The sequence below is a fragment of the Herpailurus yagouaroundi genome, unplaced genomic scaffold (assembly GCF_014898765.1).
Source record: "Herpailurus yagouaroundi ecotype Mexico unplaced genomic scaffold, PumYag 198, whole genome shotgun sequence".
Taxonomy (NCBI): Eukaryota; Metazoa; Chordata; class Mammalia; order Carnivora; family Felidae; genus Herpailurus; species Herpailurus yagouaroundi.
The window spans coordinates 15,770,726-15,798,392 of NW_024412429.1; the positions used below are offsets into that span (position 1 = coordinate 15,770,726).

General features: G+C 42.3%; 1 protein-coding gene and 1 long non-coding RNA gene across 2 annotated transcripts in view; one reads left to right on the plus strand and one right to left on the minus strand.

Annotated features, from left to right (window-relative positions):
* ESR1 (estrogen receptor 1) overlaps positions 1 to 14,576 on the minus strand; it is a 393,295-nt gene extending 378,719 nt beyond the window's left edge. Inside the window, exon 1 of the mRNA XM_040448867.1 lies at positions 14,487 to 14,576. The gene's annotated coding sequence lies outside the window, so the exon portion shown is untranslated. The remainder of the gene's footprint in view (positions 1 to 14,486) is intronic.
* Positions 14,577 to 14,650: 74 nt separating this feature from the next.
* Positions 14,651 to 16,824, plus strand: LOC121013304 (uncharacterized). Its single transcript, XR_005782625.1, has 2 exons — positions 14,651 to 14,751; positions 16,688 to 16,824. It is a non-coding gene; the product is annotated as an uncharacterized LOC121013304 (long non-coding RNA).
* The last annotated feature ends 10,843 nt before the right edge of the window (positions 16,825 to 27,667 follow it).

The window sequence follows — 27,667 nt, forward strand, 5'->3', positions numbered from 1 at the left end:
AAAAGAAAAGAAAAGAAAAGAAAAGAAAAGAAAGAAAGAGAGGGAAGAAAGGAAGGAAGGAGAAAGAAAGGAAGAAAGAATGCACGCACATATCAGTGCCCACATGTGAGTACCACACTAACCTACTAACATATATTTTATGTATTTTATTCTTTAGCCCTCAGATTCTTTCTACCTAAGACAACACTTAATATTAAGAGAGCCAATTATCTTTCAGAGTGAGAGAAACACTGATGTTATGTGCCGTTAATAAATGGAAAGGCAATAAAAATGGGGGGCTAGGACTCTGGTGTTATTGCCTAAGTGACATAATTATTCAGAGAGACGCACAACGAGCCCCAGGTTCAATGGCGCCGGGAATCCCAACGGTTTCGTTCCAGACCTTTATCAAAGTCCCAGCAATGGCACAACCCCAGGCCACTCCAGGAAAATCTATTTTGAATGCAGAACCTTGATGTGGGAAGAGAAACCGCAGACCACCCAGAGACTGACAAGTGTGTACGAGTACGCAAAATTAAGAAAGGAAGCAGAATATTGAAAGCTGTGGGGACCCAAACTCCCAGTGATTTGCACTGCTTCTACTGTCTTCAGCCCCAGTGGGGTAGAGGACTTTTATTTGTTAAAAACCTTCCCTTCCTTCCTCTTTCTTCACTGTCTCCCTCCTTGCTCTCCAAACTAACTGTCTGCACTGAGCTGGCAAATAGCCACAGGCACTGTCTCCTTGGAAGCCGGACCTACAAACTACGGCAGTTCACCTTGCCGGCGGTTCTGCGATTCACATGAGAGTTCGTTCACAGCCGCTCAGACTCCGACTATCAGGAATAAAACTATCAGCAGTCAAAATTCCTAAGCCAGAGGAGGTTTTGCGGTGCTTCTAACAGCCTGCAGTCAGCCGTGCCTTTGCAGATGAGGCTGACAGCTCCGCGTGCCCAGAAACAGTCGAGCGTCCCCACCCTTGGAAGACCGGCCCGACCAGTCCCACTGCACTTTTGAGGACAGTGGTAAAGCCCGGAATTGGTGATGTTATTAAACATTTTGGTTAGTCACTAAGTAAAGTCTCTGCCTAGAAACCTTCATTTCCTGTACAGCAGGATAGACAAGGTCCAAACCAAAGTTTCCTGAAATAATTCATTAAAACCGGCCAGTTCTACAATGAGGAAGGTACCCCCTCCCCACGCCCCGAACAATACGGGCCTGTTCGGTCCTTAGTGAAATCAGGTGTAGGCCACTGGCATCTCCAGCTGATTGGCAGACAGACCTGTGTCCCACTCCCAGCCCTCCCTTGCAATTCAGGCAGGTTCCATAAAAATAAACCTTATGGTACTACTCCCTGACTCAGACTTCCTGTGCTTTTAGGCCATTTTGAAGGATGGCATGGTATTTACAAATAAGAGAGGCTTTTGATCTTTTATGTCACATGCCCGGTACCGGGTTTGCAAATTGCTAAACTAATACACAGCCCCTCTAGTTGACTTCCAGGCAACGCTGACAACTTACTCTCTCATTGTAATATATGCACGTCTTTTTAAGAGGTTTGCTCACGAGCTTAGAAATGTTCTGTGGAGGAAATGAGAAATGGACTTGAAAGTCAGTAAGTTATTCTCTCTTTTACGTTTAAATAAAAACCGATGTGATTACTTGGCGATCACAAATACAAGTGAAACGGTCACCTCTCCACCGAATAGGCTTTTTTTTCCTTATGAAACTGCCACTTGTCATTTTGAATAATTAAATTCAATAGAAATATCTCAATGACTGAGAATATAAGAGTTGTGTCTCTATTTTGGGGTGGGTAACTGAATATACGAAGTCTATATTCTGAAGATGTTCTATTTTAGGGTTAAGTCAGACACACATTTTGCTTCTTATTAGCACCGTACAACTGGCAAGAGAAGGAGGTTGTGCAATTCAAATCAGGAAATGTTTTCACTTACTGGCAGCTATGGCAGAGCTCTGAGGGAAAAAGAATTAAATAAAAGAGGTTGTTTTGTTTTTTTTTTTTTTTCAGTTTGGGTCTTCTGTATGGTGAATGGACTATCGAATACTGTAGATAAATTTGTTAACCTTCCTGATGACAGGTAAGGAAACTTCACCCACACACTGTAGGCAGGGGATTTTTTAAACTGGTGGTAGCTTATAGACTGTATCCTTCACTTCAACTCAAGAAACACACACGGAGTGTTCATAGACCCCAGTGTACTACTAAGCCCCTGGCAATACATTCTTTACAATCACAGAAATTAAAGAAAAATCATTTTCCAAACTGAACAGCCAAATTAGATCTTATGTATTCGTGGAAGAAGTCAGGAGAGAGAAAGAGGAAACGAATATATTCACACATACCTCAGTGGTGATTCAAAATTCAGATTCATATCTACATCCTTTCTCGAAAAGAGCTGCGCTAAGATTAGGTATTACAGTCCTGGACAATATGCAGAAGTTTTTGTGCCTGAGCCTTTCTGGTTTTCTTCTCCATTTTGTTTTTAACTGGGAGTGAAAGGAGGCTATTGGTGGTTTCTGAAGATTTCCTTAGTTACAGCTGGTTTGATTTCTCACTAAAGTGAAACAAGGTAGTTAAAGATCAGAGCGGTCTCACTCATCAATAGACATTAAAGAATTGATGTTTCACTTGTCCAGTTCAAATTCCTTGATCATAATCTTTGTTTTTAATGTTTATGTTGAGAGAGAGAGAGCACACACGTGCCGGTGGGAGCTGGAGGAGGGGCAGAGAGAGAGAGAGAGAGAGAGAGAGAGAGAATCCCAAGCAGGCTCCACACTGTCAGCACAGAGCCCGATGTAGGGCTCGATCCCTCAAACCATGAGATCATGACCTGATCCAAATTCAAGAGTGGGGACACTTAGCCGACTGAGCCACCCAGGCACCTTGATCATATTCTTTTAAAAAGCTGAGCAGGGCATAAGCTCTTCACCATTGACGCCATTAGCAAGCATTTATGGAGAATGCATATACCACCATCGGCTATACCAACTCAGGTCCGTAAGATCACTTCCACTTCTGTAGATGGGTTTTGCCATTAGAGCAAAAAGTCTTGACCCACAGTACCTCAAGTATGTGTTCAGCAGCAGAGGCGCACCTGCTGTGGCTATGTGGTATGGGTTTACCACAGATTCAGCCGTTGCTATATAATGGGAAGAACGGTCACTGTGCAGAGCAAGTGAGGAATTTAGCAATGCCACTGAATACATTCTTTTACACTTTTACTTATAAAACAGCTTTCTTAATCCTTACTTGCGAGTAAAATTCTTCCTAAATTTTTATCTTACTATAAGATATTCAAGTAGATTCCCTTGGAGTGCTTCAAAAATATTCCTTGGGCGATTTTCACTGTGGATTTCAAACATCAAACCTAGCTATTGATAAAAGGCCCTGGGTTATTTTTTGTTGTTTCTAAAATGCTATACAACAGTTTCAAATGTACAGGATATGAGAGAGTGAAAAAAAAAATAGGTTTTTGACTTAACTTTGTTTTGCCATCTGAAATCCTAGCATGACTGTGCGTTTTCCTAATTCTAAGCATCAGTGAACCCAGTTTATGAATATTTTCTCAACTAAAAAACAAAAAATGGAAAGTTTAACATTGAATTAAGGAGTCTTCAGGATTAACAGGTGTATAATGACAGATTTATAGGGGCCAATGGACTGATAAGTATATTTTTGGTCTAGAAAACATCTGCTCAGAGTAAGTAGTTTATGATTTCCACATCAAATAAGAGGGAAAAAACACATTAATCTAAGACTTTGGTAGTTTTTTTCTTAACCAAAAATAATGCAAATCCTGTTACAGGGCGCTTGTATGCTTCATTAATATGTTCTACTAAAATCAAGGAGATACCGAAATTGCCACATGAGGGAATGATAAAATAGGAGAATACCAGAGTTTTCAATGGGAAATTCATAAGCATATGCTTGGGGTGGGAGCTAATTAAATGTAATAGTCAATTAATCTATAAAAGAAAATTTTTCTGCTTGTGAACCTACAGATAACACAGGCTTCTTCAGCCACCTCAACCCAGTAATCCAAAAATAGCAAAATGCAATCCCTGGAAATACTCAGAACTAGACATGTCACAGATAGTAAATACAGATACAGAGAAAATTTGCACAAACATGCAACAACCTTGGTAATGAACTCATTTTTCTTAACCCAGTCTTTTAGACTCGTTCTAAATAATTATATGAAGCAAGGAATTGGCTGTTATCCAGTGAATCTGAACAGTGGACACTGACCAAACTGTTTGACATTCTACCCCCATCCCTCCTATTTTCAGTCCACATTTTCCCTCCATGGTGACTTTCTGGTTGTGCGTTATCTGGTTTTGGCTGTCTCTACTGCCCACTCCAGATAATTGCTCAACTCTCCACTTGGCCTCTTGCTGGGTAGGCTTGACCTAAGAGAATGGAGGGAGAAAGAGCCAGCATTTTCCTTTGATCTCTTAGAACGCAGGATTCCATTATATAACCTACCATAAATCCTGGCAGTAGAGATTGACATCAACCTCCAAACTTGCCATAATATGACACTCCTCATTGATTCATTATGTATTCTGACATTTCTTAATTAACATGAACTCAATACTTCAGTGTGTCAGTGATAAGACATTTTTCTTAGTTGCCTTCTCAATATTTTTAAGGATCGCCTTGATTAATTTTTCTCTTCTGCAATCAAAGCCTCGTATGCCAAATGTTCTAACTGGCTAACTGCCTCTAAGGTTTAAGCTCCCAGATGTTTCCTTGTGGCCACAGCAAATACTACTCCTCTGAGAATAAGTCTGATAAATAAAATTGGCAATAAACTTAGAACTAAGGAGCTGGATAAGAAAATCAAGTGCAGCTCTCATTAGCTACACTTTTGTGATTCTACAAACTTGTCTAATGTACTCAATTCTCAAGTATGGATGGTAGTGGATTCTAGGAATCCCATCAACAAATTAAAGCCTTAAGCTATCCAAAACCCTCCTTCTATTTAACAGTATAAATCCCTCTCCCACTGAACATATTACCATGGCTGCTAACAAGTAGAAAATTGGCACATTTAAATCTCGTTTCTATTCCAAGTGCTGAGGGAGGAGTAAAATGGATAGAATCCAGATGGTGAGGAGAGAGTAAAGCAAGGGCCCTGCATAGTCCACATGTGAAGAATTTGCAAACTGGCCCGAATGATTAATATTCAACATTAATATTATTTAGGCAACATGAATGCCACAAGCAGGAGACCTTTTGCTTTCTACTTTTTCCTTTCCTAGAAAACATTTTTCTAGGAGCCTTTGCCTTCACAAACTAGATTTGAAGTGCCTCTTTGCTTGATTTATGAAGCCTAAATGACATGGAGGTATAGACCAACAAACCAATATGAACAATATTCCTCATGCTGAATATTATGATGTCATCCTCTCCCTGAACTTCTGCGCTTGAAATTCGAAGCCCGGGCATTGCCCACCATGGAATATTCTCAGGAGGGGAATATCATCACTTGAGATTTATTGCAATTCAAATTAACTTATTTAGTGCGTTCGACCTTTCTCCCCACCACTCTGCCCCATACCCTAGTAAGTCTTTGCCTTTTCTTTTGATTGGCATCCTTGCCTTTTATTATCCCTAGAAGAAAAGGAAAAGGAGGCAAATAGAAAACACAATCGGCCTGCTTCCCTCTATCCTCAAATCACTGGATTCAGCTCCCCCATTCTCATTAGCATAGAGCATTTTGGTCAGTTGCAAGAGAAATCACTATCTTCTTTTCCAACTAGAGTCCTAAATCAATGGAATGATGACATATCTCTCTTTTATTCTCAGTATAGATGCCTGTGGTTTTGATGGTACTTATGATGGAATCTCAACCCACTGTTCTAAATGGAGGTTGCTGAAAGCAAGAATTATAGAATCATAGGTATGACCACAGGAACCATGCAGCTCTTCACATCAATGCCTCATTCAACTGGTGAGAAAAGAGGGCCTCAAAATTGTAAGATTTATTCAAGCAAAGCTGGTGGCATCACACTTCCTGATTTCAAAATATATTATGAAGCTACAATAATCAAAACAGTAAGGTATTGGCCCAGGCAGACATATAGACCAATGGAACAGAGTAGAGAGCCCAACATGAGTCCACATGTATACAGTCCATTGATCTTCAACAAGAGTGCCAAGAATACACAACAGGAAAAGGATAATCTCTTCAACAAATGCTGTTGGAAAAACGAGATATCCACATGTAAAAAACTACAATTTGATGTCCCTTACACTGCACACAAAAATCAACTCCAAATGAATTAGACTTAAAAGTAAGACCTGGAACTGTAAAACTCCTAGAAGAAAAGAGGACAAGCTTCATGACATTGGACTAGGCAACGATTTCATGTATATGACCAAAAGCACAGATAACAACAACAACAAAATTAAAATTTTAAAAACACAAGCGGGACTATACCAAACTAAAAAGCATCTGTGCAGCAAAAACAATCAACAGAGGGAAAAGACAACTACATAATGGGAGAAAATATTTGCAAACTATATATGTAATATGGGGTTATTTCCAAAATACATAAGGAACTATGCAACTCAATAACAGAAAAACTAATAATCTGATTAAAAATAAGCTAAAGACTTGACTAGACATTTCTCCAAAGAAGACATACAAATGGTCATCTGGTGTATTAAAAAGTGCTCATCATCACTAATGATCAGGGAGATGCAAATCAAAACCACACCAAGATATCATCTCATACCTGTCAAGATGACTATCACCAAAAAAAACAAAAGACAAGTATGGGTAAGGACGTGAAGAAATTGGAACCCCTGCACACTGTCTGTGAAAATGAAAAATGCTGCAGCCACGATGCACCATCTTCAAAAAATTAAAAATAGAGCCACCATACGATCCAGCGACCCCACTTCTGGGTATATATCCAAAAGAATTGAAATCAGGAAACTGAAGAGCTATTATCACTCCCCTGTTCCTTGCAGCCCTGTTCAAAATAGTCTGTTTGATACAAAAACAACCTAACTATCCATCAACAGATGAGCTGATCAAGAAAATGTGGTATATACACACAACGGAATACTATTTAGCCTTAAAAAAGAAGGGCATTCCACAATATGCAACAGCAATAGACCTTAAGGACAGCATGCTAAGTAAAAAAAGCCAGACATAGAAAAGCAAGTATTGCATTATTCCACTTATATAAAGTATCTAAAACCGTCAAATTCCTAAAATCAAAGATTGGCATGGTGGTTACCAAAGGTTAGAGGAGGAGGAAATAGGAGTTATTAATCAACAGACATAAAGCTTCAGTTAATTATGATGAATAAGTTCTAGAAAGCTGCTGTACAACATTGGACCTATAGCCAACAATAATGTATTGTACACTTAAAATTTGTTAAGAGAATAGATCCCACATTGACTGTTCTCACCACAATAAAATTTTTCTAAAGATCTGTTCAGTACCCAATATAAAGTACCTATTGAATAACTAGAAACAAATTATAATAATCATAATCTAATCTTATAGAAATATGAACTATTTTCTTCTGAATCTATGTCTTGTCCAAATAAAATAATTTTGCTCTAACAGTATTCCAAGTTAACAGCATTTTACACATATATGAGGTGTGTAATTTTTCAAAGTTCCATCACTTAACCTGCATTGTATCACTAATGGGATCTTTGATAGGAGTTTATAATTACCATGCCCATTGTACAGTTGGGAAAATAGAGCACTGAGCATGCAAGTTGTTAACTAAGGTAACTCAGCACATTGGTGGCATAGTAATATATTTTGACCTCTACCCTTCTTTCTCTGCTGGTCACTTTTGGAACAAAATCTTCTTTACACCCAAGAACAAGCATGATTTCAAAAAGCACATCCTGAAAGATTTTTTAAGCTTTATTACACCTCTCTTGAACTATTCCAATCACCTCCAAATTGATGTATTCACTCTTCATCTGAAAATGTCAATCTACACAATATTTCCCTAAGATTACGTTTTTATCTCATCCCAGCCCTACCCGACAATCTTTAATGTCTACACAATCAAGTCCAAAGGTGTGGTCCTAAATTATCTCACACAGCCTCCCAGCACGAATCTCACTTCTGTTTCGCAGGTTGGTGGATGATTCCCCAACCCCTTTCTCCCCGTGCCTTTGCGTATGTTCTTCCCTTTCCTTAAATCTTCCTGCACAAACATTGCACATCCTGAAAGCTCATGGACACGTGTCTATATGAAACTTCCTGCATGAAGCCATCCTTAAGCACCTCCTGTCCACCTCACTTCTCTCCCCAGCCCGTCCTCCACCCCCCTCAACCAGAAATAATCTCCCGTCTCTGTGCTTTCACACACCTTGATGCTTATCACTCTTAAAGCACCCATCACATTCTACTGTGCTGCATTACTTCTGTAACATTACACTGTGTAGCACCCACTACACTTATTAGGTAATAGTCATATATCATATTATGTGCCTTACTGACCGTAACTGACAGTCAATGTCAAAGCACATGTCAGGCCCTACTGAACACAGCAATTACATCCCAAGCCTCTGGTGTATCCCGATGCTTTCCAAGGGACAGGAGTGCAAGCCTGAAAAAAAAAAAAAAATCCATCTTTGTTGTAATATATACATATAATAGAATATCACTCAGCCATCAAAAAGAATGAAATCTTATCTTTTGCAATGTTGTGGATGGAACTAGAATGTATTATGCTAAGTGAAATGAATCAGTCAAAGAAAGACAAATACCATATGATTTCACTCACATATGGAATTGAGGAAACAAAACAGATGAACATAGGGGGAGGAAAGAGAGAGAGAGAGAGAGAAAGGGAAGCAAACCGTAAAAGACTCTTAATTGTAGAGAACAAATGGAGGGTTGGGGTGCCTGGGTGGCTCAGTCAGTTAAGCGTCTGACTTCAGCTCAAGTTATGATCACACGGTTCATGGGTTCGAGCCCCGCATGAGGCTCCGCACTGACAGTGTGAAGCCTGCCTGAGATTCTCTCTCTCTCCCTCCCTCTCTCTCTTCCCCTCTACGATTCATGCATGCTGTCTCTCTAAAATAAATAAATAAAATTTCAAGTAAAAACTGAGTTGATGGAGGGGAGGTCGGTGGGGGAATGGGCTAAATGGGTGATGGGCATTAAGAATGGCACTTGTTTTGATGAGCACTGGGACTTATATGTAAGTGATGAATCACTGAATTACACTCCTAAAAACAATATTACACTGTATGTTAACTAACAAGAATTTAAATAAAAATTTGAAACAAACAAACAAACCCATCTTTGCACTTGAGTTTCTTTTGGTTTGTGTAGGAGCAGAGACTCTGGGACAGACCTTAATAAACTACAACAGGGCCCTTAAAATATTACTTCTTCCTTAAGTAAAATCAGATAGAGAATTTAACAGTGTGTGTTAAACTATACCGGATTCTGAATACCCCTAATCTCTAAATATCTTTTATAAACTCGAAGCAAGTAGGATTTTCAAAAATCCATATAAAAAATGGATATCTGCACTTTTCACATAGTTGTTTTTGTTTTGTTTTGTTTTGTTTTGTTTTGTTTTGTTTTGTTTTGTTTTGTTTTGTTTGAGACACACAGGAAGAGCACAAGCAGGGGAAAGGGGCAGAGGGAAAGAGAGAGAATCCCAAGCAGGCTCTAAGCTCAGCATGGAGCCCATCACAGGGCTCGTCCTGCAACCCTGGGATCATGACCTGAGCCAAAACCAAGAGTCAGACCCTCAACTGACCGAGCCACCCAGGCGCCCCTGTCACATGGCTTTAAGGAGAAATATATTTAAGTGGATTATTATATATATTGTGATCACCTTTATCAAATACCTTTCTGTAAATCGTTTTATGAAAATGAATCTTGACAAATGATTGGCTGTAATAAATAAAAACGAGGATACAAAAGACAAATGTTTTCTGTGAGATAAACAAATTTTCTTTGGATTTCTTGGCGTCTTTATCAAAATTCTTTAAGGAAATAGCCCGATGCGATCATTTCTAGGAACCACAGAGGGAAGAAGGGTCTCAGAACTGCTGACCGCCTATTTGTAAAAGGGTTTCAAGGGCTTCCTCTGAACCAACCTAGGGGAAGAGGTTCATTTAGAGAGCTCAGCTAGCTGCTGGCCATGTGATAAGAGTTTGGTGAGAACAGAGGAAAAAGAAATGCCAAAAGCCAATGGCAACATACTATGCCAGCAAAGGGCAGGAACCCTATACTGTTCGTCTTCCCCAGGATTGTCATTTTGTTGTGGCCTACCTCTTCCCCCTTGTGACTGGCAGTGCCCGTAAAGGGCCTATCATCTTCCAGGCAGCAAAAAAGGGGTTGTGCCTCATTTGTATCCATTCTTAGCAAGAAACCCCAAAGAACTGAGGGTTAGTGACAGCTACAAACAGGAGAGTAAAGTCAGATTAAGCTCCTGAAGGCTGGGGTTAGGGAAATGGAGCTCTGGGTGTATAACCAATACAAATCATCGTGGTTTTTACAACAGAAAGGTTAGGACAGCTTCTAGCCACTTGTCTTCTTGAAGAAGTCGGAGAGAATCTCGAAGGCTCCAGGGAGGTCCCAGGAAGAGAATTACTGAGAGAAGTAACATGCTGGCTCTGTCTGCCTCTCTCCCTCCAAAACCCCACCCATCCTGCCTGCCACACTCACACACTTGGCCAGCCACACTTTCACCACTGTGCACACGCTCGGTTCTTTAGGACAGAAGTTGACCCACCTCTCATGGCTTTTCATAGCACCACACCAAGGCTACTCTCATACACTTAGTGACAAGATCTTACAGGTAACTAAGTAATAATGTATGCGTTCCATAGAAAAACTTATCTTTTATAAAACTGAATATTTTACAAAGCTCTTACATGTATTATATATACATTATATATATATATAATTTAATCCTTACCAATAGCCATAAAGCTTCTATAGGTCAGATTTATTATTTATTTTTCTCCCTTTACAGATGAAGACACTGCAGCATAGAGAAATCTACCATTATCTCTTGCCAGCCCCAGATGTTCACCTTGCTTCACCAAGGCAAGCACCACACTGATCTAAACCTTCAGAAAATTGCATCAAGTCACGGCTGAGAGCATGAACTTTGCAAAAGGGTAGGCTTATCTTCAAGTCTTAGGACTGTCATTTATAAAGCTTTCTAACGTTGGACACAGTACCCAACTTTGCAAAGCCTTACTTTGCTCACTTGTAAAATTGGAATCATAATACTGTTTACCATCTGGAGTTGTTATAAGGATTAAATGCAATAATACCTATAAAAAGTATTATGCGAAGAGCTCCCTAAACCTCAGATGCTAATATAATTGCTATTACTACCGTCTCATGGGCACTAAGTATTTGTTACAGAGCTGTTGAGTGAGAGACTAACTCAGGTCTTGGGTGTTACACTGAATTAGAAGTTAGCATACAACTCTACGTGTGAACAGACTCAGGCCTTGTCCAACAAACAAGGAAAATGCTTCTTTTGACATCAAAACGGATGTGAAGCATTTGCAACAAGTTTTTGACATACTTGTCTCAGCAAGAACTTGCCCATTTTCTTTGCTACTCTTCTCATCACAAAGGAAAGTAGCTGTCCCCACAGGCACAAAGGAAAGGAATAAGGGAGGGAGGGAGGGAGGGAGGGAGGGAGGGAGGGAGGGAGGGAGGGATGTTAGAGGCGTCTGTGTTTCTTCCAACGCTTCGTGCTCATTACAAAAGCGGTGGCATTTCTATAGGTGCCACGCTTAGCTGACTGGATTGATTGCCCTCTTTTTTCAGATCAAGTTCCTGGCTACAATCAGATGAATACACATTCCTAACAGCGATGGTGTTGACCATGAGTTTGGTCATTTATTCTACCAACACTTATTATCAGGCACTGTACATGCTTGCAATAAAAATGACTCTGTCCTATGTGAGTTTCTAACACCTGAAGACGACAAGACATTTAATGAGTGGTTCAATCTCACTTATTCCATACAATTACATCCGTAGCTACTTTCATTATCCCTACTTTGCAAGTGAGGCATTTGAGACCAGAGGTGAACCACACAGATTGGGGTGGGGGGTGGGGCCCCGTATGGCTTGGACTCAGCCATCTCTTGTGGATTGGTGAATTGAACTACCTGATGTCCGAACCCTCACCAAAGAGTTACTGCTATGGAAGACCTAAGCAGAAGTATAAGCTTGCCGGCAAATGTTTTTATGGGTGAATAGACAATGTAAGCCTCTTCATCCTCTAAAAAAGTCACATGCTTTCAGGGAAAAAAAAATGTTATGCTCCTTAGAAAGAGCCATAAAACTCGCTGATGTGCAAGGTTTTGCAATTGTGGTCAGTGGGAATGATTCAGAGGGAGTCTACTGGGATGTCGCCCAAAAGGCAAACCCCCCACCATCACCAAAAGCCACCTGTAAAGTACCTGCCTTAAAACATAGCACTGTAGGGAGCTTCACAGGGGATTAACAAGGGAGACACAGCCTTGATAAAGACAGGTGGGCAGGACCGCGTCTCAACCAACATCGATGAAACATATGCTAAGACTGTTTCACAATGTGGATGGTCTACTCCGAGCTGGTTACTCCCATTCTTGCCTATTTTTCTTTGTAGCCAAACTGCTACCATGGAGCACAACTATTCACTGTTCAAAGCAAACTGAAGCCCAACCACCGGGCCCTTAGCCCAAGCGGTTGCTCTGACCAACTGGGCTGAACGAACATGGACAGATACTCAAAGAACCCACAGATAACTGTGTAGCAGACACCCAGTGTGAATATTTATGTTTACAGGGGGCTAAGGAGAGTGTTGGTGGGGAGGTGGCGGTAGCTAGCTCTAAATCCACAACTGAATGGAAAGTCAGAGTTAATCTACATGGAAGATCATTTTTTTTTTACTGTCCTTGCAGCAAGTTTAAGACACATGAGCTTTATCCCTTTCCTCGAGTGTCATCAGCAATAAAACAAAACGAATATTGGCAAGGGCCTAAGAAAAATATCCTGCTGGTAAATGTGACCCTTATATTTATAATCAAAATTTTGCACTTTTTAAAGACAGGTTGTGTCTCTGATACCTACCTTATACTTATTCCGAGCTTCCTTGAAAACTTAACAAGCTCTGCAGCATTGCATCTAACCTCTGAAGTCTTATAGCCATGCGTGCCCAGGTCTCCATAGGATCGTAACAAAATGGGAGCAAATATTTGCTTTTGAGAAACACAAAGGAGTTGTATGGAGTAGAAATGGGCTCTGAACCGTTGGTCTCAGAAGTTCCCGTCCAATTTCATTTCTTTTGGCGCTCTGAGCTTTTTAAGATAAAATCCAAAGACTTCTACCTCATATTCATAAGTTCATGCTCAACATTAAGCTACATCATACATAACATTAATATACGCCACATTCAAAACCAGAGGACTTTCCCAGCAACATCGTGTTAGGAGTTGCTCTGCAAGCCTGTTAGATCTGGCCCATAAAGCCAACAGAAATTTGAACAGGAATCAGTACGATGATCCCAAGTCCCGATAAAGCCCAACCCTTATTTAAAAAAAAGAAAAAAGATCACGTTGGCTTCTGTGAGCATGTCTGAAACCAGCTACCCTCTTGACAAAGCCTGAAACTTACAACTTAACGCACATTTCCTGAAACGTGTGGCATTCCTCTAACCAAAATGAAAGTATCCTGCCCTGTCTTTTGTGACTGCCACATCATTACTCAAGTAGCACGCTGCCATATGTGGGGGAGGAACTGATGCACACACCATCCCGCCGAAAACAAAAATGACCACTGGTTTTTTCACGTGAGAGCAGACTGGGGCAGCAAGACTCAAATGAACTTGCCTAAAATCGCAGGGCAATTTGAAGGCGGGCTGTCTCGCTTTTGTGTTGCTAGATTGCGTAGCTTTTCAGAAACCTTGGCTGCGACGGGAAACCAATAATGGCTTATTCAGATTGCTGACTTCAAGCTCAACGTAAATTATGCCACCAAAGTTTAAGAAAACAGGTAGCGTGCTCGTGCTAGCCTGTGATCAGCCTGATTAAGAACTTCTAAAAGTCCAGCCCTTTTCTACAATACAGTACTCAGAGCTAGGACTGGATCCAGTAAGTGTACATTATCTGAGGCAGGCAGACAGCCTGAGGAAAGGGTAGCTGTGTTGCCCTCTGACTCAGCTGAATATTATTCCAAAAGTGAGTTTCCACTTTGTACCAAGTTTAGATTCAACATTTTAATGCCGTAGTCATGCTTGCCAGCAACTGAGCAAATATCCCTGGAGCATTAAGAAAAAAATGAACATCTTTTAACATGAGAGGGAAGCTCTAAAGTTACATCACGCTTGTAAATAGTAGCACATATAGCAAGAAGAAAAAACTTACATTGAGGAAAAGAAATGGGAGTACCTACTCGAGGAGAAGAATGTCACTCAAAGACTGTCTTCTTATGCTACAGAATGGACAAGAGAAAGGAACACTAACCTTTCAAGCCCGTTAAGAAGCTTCTGAGCATGGAGACTGCATTTTCAGTTTTGGTGAAATCCGTTCTGAAGCAGTAGACAGGAGGCTGTTATGACCATGAAATTAGGAAACACAGCAAGTCAAAAATAAAGAACTAGCACCACCATTTGACTAGGAGTGGAAACTCTCCTGTACAGAACAGAGGAGGGGGCGGTCTTCCTTTCTCCACACAAGACCTGACCCTCACTTTCTTAGCACTTCAGGCAAGAGAGACGTTTAACAAAGGGTAAGTAATCTGTTAATCTGCCTGAATTTTTTTTTTTCAGTAATCCAGCTGATTTTTCTCTTCACTACTAATAAAGTTTGAGGTCTAGACGGGCATGTCGAGTTGGGGGAAAAAAAAAAAAAAGAAAGCATTCAATCAGCACATAAATTTTGTTAATCCAAAATTAGTTACAGCTCAGCGCAGGAGTGAGGACATGTCTTCTGCGAGCATTTTTATAACTTTCCCATTCAGCCATTGACTCAACAACCCACTGCATTCTTGTCACTGATTAATTAGGTTCCTGACTTCAGTAACCTGCAGGGACTCAGCTTCTCGCCAACTCTTAGGTCATTCCTTCTGTCATTTGATCTTTCCATTAACTGTCTGGCATTTCCCGCAGCCATTTAAGAGTTTGTGCGGTGTTTCATTTTGTTTACACGGAGATAAACATCCTGAAATAGAAAATGGGCTAAGAAGTATATTGAAGTTAAAGAAATAATGTTGACATGGTAATAGCTTATAAAGCCAGCTGTGCTTCACATAGTATTTATTGTAAAGGATTTTTAGAAATATGTTAGATGTTTCTACTCTTCAAGGTCTTAGGAAGGTTAGGTTTTCTGGAAGTGAGAATGATAGAGGAGACGATGAAGGAGCCTATCTTGCTACTGGGCTTTCTAGAACCTCCAAGAGCAGGTTGACATCTGTAGGGCAGGGGATGCAGCTCTAATCTGTCTTAGGATAGAAAGAAAATCAAAATTCTCATAATCAACACTTTAAAACATTTTGAAATAAAGGATCTTAACTGTCTTCAGTCTCCTCTATACATGTGAGTTAGCCCATAATATAATTTGAATATGCAAATCAGTCTGAAATTAATTTCTCCAGAATATGTAGAGCAGAACATCTCAGCTAATATGTCCAGTATTTAATTTTGGTTTAAGAGACACAAATTTCAACAAGATCCACTTACAAAAAGAACAATCACGCGTACTAGTGCAACATCGGGGTTTTATTAGCCTTTAATTATTTTTATCAGGGTTTCTGGAGAAAGGTAAGTTCTTCAGTAAGATGTTTTGAACAGTTTAAACATTTTAAAAGCAAAATATCTTTGTCTAAGTTCATGAAATCCTTCAATTATTTTATTTGCCAGAATGGATGAACTATGCTTTCCAAATACCATTTAGCTACCTGTTAAAATCCAATGTACCCATCAACACAGAGAAGAAAACCACTTACAGCAACAGTTCTCAAAATAGGACAGCTGGTGGGTTCTAAACTGAAGGTTATCGATTACTTTCTTTTCATTGGAAAATATAAATGTAGACTGTAAAATTCCTATAAAATACAAATTAGATTAATTATCTTTAAAAGACCATGATTGGCATTTATTTGCATGCCAATATGTGCTTTCTCAAGTGGGGAAGAAAAAAAGAGTAGCAAAATGTCTCTGGACACATACAAGAAGTCACATACTGTTCTAAGCACTTTGACAACAACCCAGTGAGGTAAGTACTACCACAAACCCATCATACAGAGGAGGAAACCATAGGATGCCAAGATGTTAGAGCTGGAGTCAGCATTCAAACTCAGGACATAAGCACCCAAGTTTATCAGTGGATGGCTAAGAATAGTTTCTATAGATTGATATTGAAGTGTTATTATGAATCATCTTAAAGTTTATCATTCTAAAAAGCTCACTAAAAAATTAAAATGTCGGCTTAGACTAACACTGTTTTAAAATATCCTGTGCTTTCTTATAGGAAAAAAAAAAACACCTCTCTTGAGGACAATTTTCTAATTAAATTAGATTACTAGATTAGACTGAATACTAGATTACTAGATTAGGCTGAATAATGAAAAAAACAAGTAAGAAGAAAAGAACAAGTAAAACAGTATAATACTATTCTAGAAATCTTTCCAGGTTCCAACCTTTTTTTAATACATTTTCTCATTCCAGAAGTAACCACTAACAGCCCGGTCTCCCCAAGCAAAGTAAAGCAGAAAATTGATGCAATCTGTCTGGGTCATTCAAGCAAAATCCTGCTGTGATCCGGGTGATTCGGGTTAAAATCAAAATCAGGTTTTTGATTTGGAGTGTGTGTTTTTGTCTAACAGCCCAGATGACAGCAGACTCAACTGGGACTCAACTACATCGATAATGGCCCAAATTCTTCACTTGTCCTCATTAGCAAACATGTTTCCATTGGGCACTGCTCTAAACACTATCTGAATTCCATGACAGTATAAAAGCAGCTTTGAACTTCTGGTTTTCCTCACGAAAAGCAACCAAAATTGAAACTCTGTTTGCCTTGAAACACCAGTTAGTACCTGAGTATCCACTCGCTCATCTTTCTAAGGTAAATTGCCCAGTCCTTCCCCCATCCTGTTTCTGAAACAACCAACTCACATCCAGATGACCCTCAGCTCTCACCTCAGGTTACAGCTAAATGGGCCAGGGATAGGAAACTAACCAAGATAAGCAGTGACCAAGGACATGACCTACTGTGAAAAGATGAACTTGACCAATTGTATTCAAGCTCTCTGGAGTATGAATTTTGGAAACCTAGACTGAGCTAGTGAGGCACACGGGCAGGAAGAATGTTTTGGGGTAGACTGGAGACCACAGTAAGCAAAAGCCCTTAGCGAGTAAAGTTATGGGGGAACAGAGAAACCCAGGGTGTCAATATGAGCAAATACGGGGCACTGAGGCCCTGAGCACATGGCAGGGTCTGGCTATAGATGCATTGGTCACTAGTGAGATTGTGGACGTCATACAAATTCTCTGCTAACCCTTATCACCAGGCATCCAGGGGAGTCTCTGTTCCTTCCCATCAAGAGTGTAACTAAAACATTCATCCTGGACTGCGGGTGCCAGTTTTTGTAGCAGAAGGTGCAAAACCCAACAGTCCTGTGTGTAATGTATATACAGGTCCGGGATATCTGAAAACATATTAGTCATATGACTAATGCCTGATGACTCTTTCTCCTGTCATTTAATCAACATCGATGCCCTGTAGTTGAAGTTGATAGGGATAAAGATAGTCTCTTCCAATACATACATACATACATACATACATACATAAGAACTATCTTTCTTAAGATAACAAGTTCAAACAGAAGAAACTTATGGAGAAAAATCAACAAATTCAATGAAACTTTATACTTCATCTTTAGGAAGACTTAAACCTGCCTTCCTAAATCACATGCCTCTTCTTTATATAGAAAAAGATATATATCAAGCCACAAACATCCCATGTGAAGAAATAACTATTGAAAAAAATTCTACTAGAAGAGGGCTTTCATATTTATTGAGGCAACAAAAGAAATCACATCTGAGGAATACGATGATTTTAAATGGAAAAGCTATTCACTCTACTGAGCACAGAAAATAGCTCTCTGACCCTTCCTGCTCCCCAAAATATCCTGCCCCTTAGTTCTTCTTCTCCCCAAATACCAGTTTCTAGCCACCACCCGACTCAGTAGCCAGATAGATACACAAACTCGCATACTCCTCCTCAGAAGCAAAGTCTCAGCCAGGATTCAGAGAGTGGTAGCCCTTTCCAGTAGTTTATTTTCATCGACTACTAAAGCGTACTTCTAAGGAGAAAAGAGAACTCCACAAATTTCATCCAAGTTCAAGGAGCCAGGGACAGAGACAACGATTTTTAAGTACAGCACAGGATCGGTCACTAAGTTCATCAGCTGCCCAATCAGCACAAATGCCTGAATCATAGCAAAAGGGGAGATTGCCATTAAAGGCTGAAAAAGATCTCTGTAAGACACGGAGTGCAAAGGGAAGCCTCGATGCCTCACCTAGATAACAATTAGGAGTGAGGAATACTCCGCACTTGAGGATATGGCCAGCCACCTTAGCAGCAAGTGGGTCCTGCCCATGTTGGCTCCTCTAATGGGCACTGGCAGCAACAACCTTGGCCAATCCTGTGGCTTCCTCAGGCCTGCAGTGAGGCTCAGCACTCGTGACAAGTTCTCCAGCACCTGCTTACTCGCCAGGCACCACAAGGAGGAAGATTTTGAAAGGGCTGCAGATTGCAGAACCGTTGATGGAGAGCAAAGCGAGAAAAATAGTACTTCATTTTGTTGCTTTCTTCCTATTTTTGCCCCGGGCTGGCTTATCCTAGAGAACTGTGGATTACAAGGACCTCAGACTCCACCTTCAAAGTATCTCCAGCCTCCATCCCTTCTGTTTCCTTGTCCATATCGCACTACTTAAGCCTTCTTCAGCTCTTGGATGGACCGTGCAGGGGTGCCTGACTGGTCTCTCCCATTTCTAACCAATTGAACACACCTTCACCAGGTCACCCTCCTGACAAACGCAGTACAAACCACCCACCTCCTCCCTGCTAATCTGGGCCCAGCCTCCCCACCTCCAGTATCCTATGCCTTGGTCTCTAGTTTCTTTTGCCTCTTCCCTGTCCAGGTCAGTTATGATCCTACCACTTCATCCAGGTTCATCTCAAAGATCGCCTTCTCCATGCAGCCTTTCGTGATTGTTCAACATCGCCCTGTTCTCATCCACCTGAGTCCCCACAGCACATTGCTTACACCTCTCCTTTCTGGCAACAAGTACTTAGGAAGCATCTCCTCTGCCAGACAAAGATGAACAGACCTGACCCGGAAGAGCTTGCATCTGGGAAGGGAGATCGATACTTCAACAGATGAATTGTATGACACCCTGGTAACTGATGCATCAGAACGGAAACATACTTTTACTGGACACTTGATAACACTCTCAGATAAATGGCAAATTCAGTCTAGCCCCAGTTATTTGTGTATCTCCCGCATCTCCTACCTCCAATGACGGCAGTGGAGTAGGAATGCATCTCACCCCATCCAGATTCACGACGGTAATTCACACAGTGCCTGGAAGACAGATTCTTCTTTTCATTCAAACAAATGTCAACCTGAATAGAACTTCAATAGAATGGAAAGACCTGTTCATCTCCAGTCCACATCACTCTGTCATCTCCAGTGGCCGAGACACCTACCTTCACCGTGCTCTCTGAGCAACGGAATAGCAGAGCTTGACCATTTATGGGCACTGAATAGCCCCAAGTACATCCCTGTCTGGGTTTGGAAAGCTTCCTCTGCAATGTCAAAATCTATACTGGAAACTATTTTTCCCCAAACTCCAATACCTTCAAGGTTCTTAAAATAGGGACAAGGAGTAAAAGATAAAACGTAGGAATCAAGGAACCAAACTAGGTAATTACATCAGAGACAGGACACAACATAATTAATTGCACAGTTTGGGCATTAAGTTCAAAGGGAAGATAATAGCATGTAAAGAGCAAGCGTGAGGTCACCATAAACGTAAAGTATGCTTAAAATAGATAATAACAGAAACATGATTTCATGCCATTACTTGGCAATTAATGTCTTTAACATCATTTTCCTCATAACTAAATTTTGGTTGATTACTGTACATTCATATATCTCTTTCATAAAGGCATTCCAGCCTTTACTGGTTTGCTAACTCCACTCTCTAAAGCAAAGATCCACGAAGGCCCTGAAACCGTATCCAATCTTTTGAACACATAAACACATCTGCATTTTTCTGAGAACAGTCTGGAAACTTCATCTGATTCTTTAAGAAGCCCAAACAAGATTAAGAACTACTGAAGGAACAGGCTTATCATTGTAAATGGAATGTTTACTCCGCTACCACATAATTGTTTCTTTGACATTTTAACACTGCCTAAATGATTCGTTTTCCTTTTGAAAATCAGTGCCCTTTACCAGATTAATAAAGTTTTACAACTTGTACTTTTCTTCTAAAACAAATTGGGACAGTCAGTTTCTCGTTTTTGAACGTTTTCCCTGTAAAACTCCAAAGAGATCTTGATTTTCCAAACTTGAGGTCTCTCCAGCCGTGTCCACCTGTTACACAAAGCAGCTCCTGGAATTTAGAATGAGTAACACCCGGACATCACCCCCAAAGAGATCCAACTCTATCCTTTAGCCAGTAACGCTTAGTCTCTGAGGAAACAAAAGATGTACCAGTGTGTTAAATGCACGTTTGACTTAGAATATTTTCAACCTAGGATGGGTTTATTGAGACATAAACCAGGTAAGTAGAGGAAGACCTGTGCCAAGTTATCAAGTAAACAGTTGTCCAGTGAAGGCAGGGCAGACGGCTGATACGGCTGTGTTTGTAACTCCGGGTCTATTAAACTCTCCGTTTCCAGTGCCTTTTCTAGGGGGGCTTCTACCCTCCAGGGAGGTGTGTAAGGAGCAACAGGAGACTTCCGGCTGTGAACGGCCAGAGCTCGGTCCCAGCACATCGAGTGAGCCATCTTCCAGGCACCACAACCGCCACAGTGGGTCTTTGTGCGCTGCTCGTTGAGACATTTAAAAGGTGTTTGGGCAGAATCCACACTCCAAGAAGGAGCCCTGAGGCAAGACCTGGCCCAGGCCCAGCTGCTGCGAGCCGCGGGCCACCACCAACCCAACAAAAGCAGCCGGATCCCTCAGAAGCGCTTAAACAGAGGAAGCAGCCTATCCGAAGAGTCGGTGTCCTATTTATCCAGGCAGAGAAAGGATATTCATTTCAACCAGCAAGGGAAATGTTAGATTATGTAACACTGAGGCTGAAGAGAATGAGGCTGGCTTGCTTCCTTTTCCTTTTTTTTTTTTTTTTTTTTTTTTTCTGGAGAGAAGTGTTGTGAAATAGTCTAGGACAACCTCCAGTTTCCAGAGTCACTGCTGCCCTCAGAAGCTTCTGTGAGCCCCGGGCTCTGGGGTTAGGGTTAGAGCTAGAGGAAGCCACAAGACAAATGGCAGGCGCAGGGCCCTCCCCACCTTCCCCCCGACCCCTACCGCGGTGTCCTCCCCCCAGGAGACCCTGTCGAGGCCGTAAGGAGTTTGGCCACACACTGTTCGTGCAGGTTTCAGAGCAACGACGTTCGGATGATCCTGAAGCACATTTTCCACCTTCTCAAGAATGCATCCTTAGAAAGAATCACATTTCATGCGGTCTGCCGGGAGGAACCAATTGAAGTGTACCTAAAAATTATTAAAATGGATGTTCAGGCGGGACTGGGGTTGACCAATATATCAAAAACTCCAGGAGATTGGTGGCTGGGTGGCTTGGTCCATGGAGCGTCCCACTTCGGCTCAGGCCACGATCTCAGGGCTCGCGAGCTCGAGCCCCTCATCAGGCTTGCTGCTGTCCCTGCAGAGCCTGCTCGGGATCCTCTGTCCACTACTCTCTGCCCCTCCCGTGCTTGCACACGCTCACCCTCTCTCTCAATAAACAAACAAACCAACAAACACGAAGAGGAGCAGCTGGTGAGGGAAAGGGGCGCTTGTTTAAGTAAGCAGTAAGAATACGAGTGCAAGCAGGGTCTCAGCCAGGGGTGGGTGCAGAGAGCCGGAGGCACATGGAGCTCAGTGCTACGAGTGAAGGCTCCGAGCCAGGACCCCAACGAGCTCAGGCGGTTGGCAGAGCTCCAGCGGGGACAGGACAGGTGAGGGGGTGGCACAATAGGCCCGGGAGCCTCAGGTCTCAGGCTGGGAAGTCCTTCCTCCCAGAGACAACGGCATACGGCCAAGACCGGGTCCACAGACGAGCAAGGCAAACCCAGTCACTTGGAAGGGATTGTAGAGCTTATCCTGGACACCGGTTCATTTTTTTCATGTAGTAATTCTTTACTGAGTACCTGCAAAGTTCCAGGTGTTGGGGACATAGCAGCAAACAAAAGAGACAAAAATCCCTGACCCCGTGAAGTTGATATTCTAGTGCAGAAAGTGGAGGAATAAACGATAAGCAATAAATACAATATACAGAGAAAGCCAAACAGGGACAAGGACAGAGGCGAAGTAAAGCCTGGAAGGAGACACGTACAAGGGCAAGGGTTGAACTTTTAAAAAAAATTTTTTTTTAATGTTTATTTACTTTTGAGAGAGAGAGAAAGAGAGACAGAGCGTGAGGGGGTTGGGGCAGAGAGAGAGGGAGACACAGAATCTATCTGAAGCAGGGTCCAGGCTCCAAGCTGTCGGCACAGAGACCGACACACGGCTCAAACCTGCAAACCCACAAGATCATGACCTGAGCTGAAGGCAGAAGCTTAACCGACTAAGCCACCCAGGCAAGGGTTGAACTTTTGAGGAGGGCGATCAGACAGGGCGACATGAGATGACATCGAACAAACACCTGAAGACAGTGAGGACGCAAGCAGCTGTCTGGGGGAGGAGCATTCTGGGCACACGGCAGCCCAAACAGCAGCCAGTGCCAAGATAGTATTGTCCTGGGCACACCCAGGAACAGTGAGAGTGGCTGAATTAACTCCACAAGGGAGAGGAAGCAGGGGAAGGGAGGGGAGGGGAGGGGAGGAGAAAGGTGAAGGAGCACCAAGTTGGGTAGGACCTCTCAGGCCATCCAATGAGGGATAGACTTTTACTCAGAGTACAATGGAAAACCACTGGGGGCTTCTGAGCAGGACTGACATCATCTGACTCATGTTCTAGAAGTCTCACTACCACGGATCAATATAGGGGCTCCTGGATGGCTCAGCTGGCTCATCAGGCTCTTGGTTTCTGCTCAGGTCATGATCTCATGGTCATGGGCTCAAGCCCCATGTCAGGCTCCATGCTCATAGCACAGGGCTTGCTTGAGATTCTCTTTCTCCCTCGCTCTCTGCCCCTCCCCCTCCTGCACTCTTGCTCTCTCTCAAATAAATAAACTTAAAAAAAACTGATCAGTATAGACTGGAGTGTGGGTGGGGAGGTGGGAGAGGCAGGGATCAATTAGGAAGCCACAGCCACAATTCAGGTGACAACCGACGGTGCTCACATCAGGAGTTATTTTTTCAGTGCACTTGAAAGGTAGAGCCAACGTATTCACTTATATATGTGATGTTCCAATAGTGAGAGAAAGAGGCGAGGGGAAGCGAGGCTCCCAGGATGCTGGCCTCCCGAATCTTGGCACGGAGTTATCATTTGCCAAGATAGGAAGACCCCAGCTGGTAAAGATCTGGGGGAAGACAGGGTTCCAGAGTCCAGTTTTAGGCAGGTTAAATCTGAGATGCCAATTTAGAAAGCAAAATGGATATGGCAGTCTGTCAACTGAAGGTCAAGGCAAAGGGATTGGATGGAAATATAAATTTGGAAGCCATCGGTATATATGGTATTTAAAACTTTGGCGACTATGATTCCAGATTGGTGGCCCTGAACGTGGGAATCACTTTTCTTCCGGTCAGCCTCTTAGAGACCCTGCCCTCCCTATTCTCAGGTTGTCTATGCCCCTGTGATCTGGCTTCGCTGGGGTTTGCTTGCCCTGCTCCTGGCTCTTACCTCCCACTTTACCCCAAACACATTTACCTTTTCTGAGTCCCATTCTCTCAGAGAGCTCTTCTTTGGGTATAACAGACTAACAGATAGAAACTAAATTAATGGGTCTAGATGTCTATAAATTGCCTTTCCAAGCTAACATGAGTTCTTTTAAATAGGGGACTTCTAGGCCACATCAAGGGAAGGAAGCAGTTCACATTTGGGACGTGTGGCATCTTTTAAATTGCATGGGAGAAGACAGACTGAAGGCGTTGCCTTTAATGTGCAAAATATACATACAATCCACATTCAAAAAACAGTCTTTCCACATTTGGATCAGGACCTTTATTTTTTAATTTTTTTTTTCAACGTTTATTTATTTTTGGGACAGAGAGAGACAGAGCATGAACGGGCGAGGGGCAGAGAGAGAGGGAGACACAGAATCGGAAACAGGCTCCAGGCTCCCAGCCATCAGCCCAGAGCCTGACGCGGGGCTCGAACTCTAGGACCGCGAGATCGTGACCTGGCTGAAGTCGGACGCTTAACCGACTGCGCCACCCAGGCGCCCCAGGACCTTTATTTTTTAAGTAGACTTCACATGCCCAGCGCTGAGCCCAACATGGGACTTTAACTCATGAACCTGAGATCAAGACCTGAGCTGAGACCAAGAGTCGAACACTTCACCGACTGAGCCACCCAGGTGCTCCTCCATTACAGTTTCAATAAAGGCCACCAATATTATTTGATGCATCATTTTCACCGTATCCTAAGTGCTCCAAGAGGTCAACTGTACTTTTGAAAGTTCAGGAAGAGCCAGATAGCACAGGAGCAGTGCCAGAAGAGGAGGTCTGTTCAGAGCTAGGTAAAATCCAAAAATGTATGTTGGCCCAGACAGGTACCTGGTACAAGGCGAAGACCTCCGGCCTGGAGACACTTCTGAGAGGTGGTTTTCTACTGGTCATCAGTAGTTCTCAATCCTGGCTGTCAACTGAGGAGTCTTTACAAATGTCTGTGCCTAGGGTGCCTCACTGACTCAGTCGTAAGCATCTGACTTTGGCTCAGGTCATGATCTCAAGTTCATGAGTTCGAGTCCCACATTGGGTGAAGCATGAGTCCCACTTTGCACGAGCCCTGCTTCTCTCTCTCTATCTATCTCTCCCTTGCTCACTTGCACCCTCTCTCTCTCTCTCTGTAAAACACACACACACACACACACACATACACAAACACACACAAATGTCTGTGCCTAAATCACACCCTAAGACATTCTGATTTCAGGGAAGAGACCTGAGCATCATTTTTTTAATCTCCAAGTGATTCTAATGTGCAGTGAGAGTTAAGAAGGACAGATCTTTCCTCTCCATTTCTATAAATCTGTCCTATTCAAGCCTATTCATGTACCTCATACACGTATAATCCAACCAGGCCACAACAGAGCCAGTTCCCCAATTTACCATTTCTATATGCTTACTCTTGCTTCTTTCATTACATTTGCCTTAACATTTTTTATTGTTTATTTGTTTTTGAAAGAGAAGAGACAGCGTGCAAGTGGGGGAGGGGCAGAGAGAGAGGGAGACAGAGAATCCAAAGCAGGCTCCAGGCTCTGAGCCGTCAGCACGGAGCCTGAGGTGGGGCTCGAACTCAAGAGCCATGAGATCATGACCTGAGCTGAAGTCAGACGCTTAATCAACTGAGCCACCCAGGAGCCCCCATTTGCTTTAACATTTTACATTGATTTGTTAACAGGTTTAACATGGCTTAGAGTACCACTTGAGAGAATAAGTGAATGTTCATTTGTGAAAAAGAATAACTCCCAAAAAACAGTTGTAGCATCTGAGAAAATAAAGCTAAAACAATAGAGTATCCAAATTTACACCAAGCCCTCCTCCCTTTGTAAACCCTGCTGCAGAAATTACTGTGTGCACCCCATTCCCAGAGTGGTTCTGTTGTTGACAGTGTGGGTAAAGGAATAAACAAAACAAAACAAAAAAGCCGCGCTCATTTCAAGCCACCAAGAGACACAGGCCAAAAGAAAAATAAAATCAATCAACCTTTGCCAAGTGGAAAAGAACAAAACCAGCAGGGACTGAAGTTCTATATCCAGCTTTGAAAAGCATCTTTCAAACAATAGAGAACAAATACAGGGTAATAATTAAAAAGATTTACAAACAATGCGACAGAACAATGCAAAATGAGTCAATACCACTGGGCATGTGTTTACCCTCGAAAGAAAAACTGGACACCCTGAACTTCATTAATGGAATGTTCTGTTTGCACAGTAACCCTCACTCAGAGAACCACTGGGCTGTCAATAACAGTCTCTATCTTACCTTAAGGAAAGATTTTGGAAACATTGTCAGCAAGCACTTGAGTGTCCATTTTACAAAGAGGGAGATAAAGACAGGAAAAGGTTAACTACTCTGAGGGATAAAGTGGCAGCCAGGCTGTCTCTGGCACAGCTAAGAGTAAGTGCCTGTCTTTGTTCGTTGGTGTCTCACTACCCAGAAAATGCCCATCCATTCTCTCAAGTACAGTTTTACATCTACAGCCTAACCCAAATTCTCCTTCCTTCATAAGAACTTGTATTCTGCCTTTGTCTTTCTTTTTCCATGCTCGGCCTCCATTTCCAAATTGCCTTCCATGATTCCAACTCTGTTATAATTAGCTCTAAGGGACTATAGAAAACTCTTTTCACTGCTAGGATTTTGGTGACTATCTGTGTCTTGAGATAAGCAGCCATCTGCTAGGACTTGGTAGTGTTGTTTATTGGATGACGGATTCTCTGGTGAGGCAGCTTACTTGAGTGGTAAGGGGTAGATGGAGAGGGTACAGATAAGGCATCTCCAGAATGCCTTCCCACAAGGAATGCTAAATGCAGTGTGTGAGGATGCCAAAGCAGGGAAGGGCATGGTGCCCATGCGTTGGCCCTGTTAATTAGCACCATTTCTGAAGATAATTATGACAAGACCACACGGGGAGAGCATGATGTTTCAAGTGGAGTAGACCAGTAAGTAAACAGGAGTATTGAAGTGTATTTCCTGGGCGGTTGTGAGAAATCTTCTAAAAGATGGACAGGAGGATGCTGAGGGCTTCAGTTCTTTGGAGCAACCAGAAGGAAGAGCCCAGGCCAAATTGTATCACCACACCCTGATCACTACCAAATCATCCCGAGTTTTCTCAACTTGTTTCAATACTTGTTCATAAAATAAGAACTTTAATTACATTCTCAGCTCAAAGGAGATACAGGGCTGACACCTCCCATATCTCTATTCAGTAAGAACCACTGTCCTTGGAAGACCAAGCAGGACCAAGCAGGACCCTGGCCACTCTGCTGGGAGGGCACTGGGAGAAATGCTCGAGAGGCAGGCTGCCTTCTTCCTGGTTCCTCCTGTCTACCCACCCATACTGGCCTTCCTGTTTCTCCTGCTCACTTTGCTTCTGCCACCCAGCTCTTGGACTTACATCAGTCCTACTTCAATCCTTGCTTCCCTTGCATTCTGATCTTTGTGATAGTTCTAACACTCTTGCTTTGCTCCCTTTCTCTCAAATACAGAGTCTTAGAACCTTGACTCTACTCCCTAACTCATTGCCACCTCCACCTGTACCCTGGGATCCCAGGGGAGGCAGCTCTCTGCTGCCCCCACCTGGT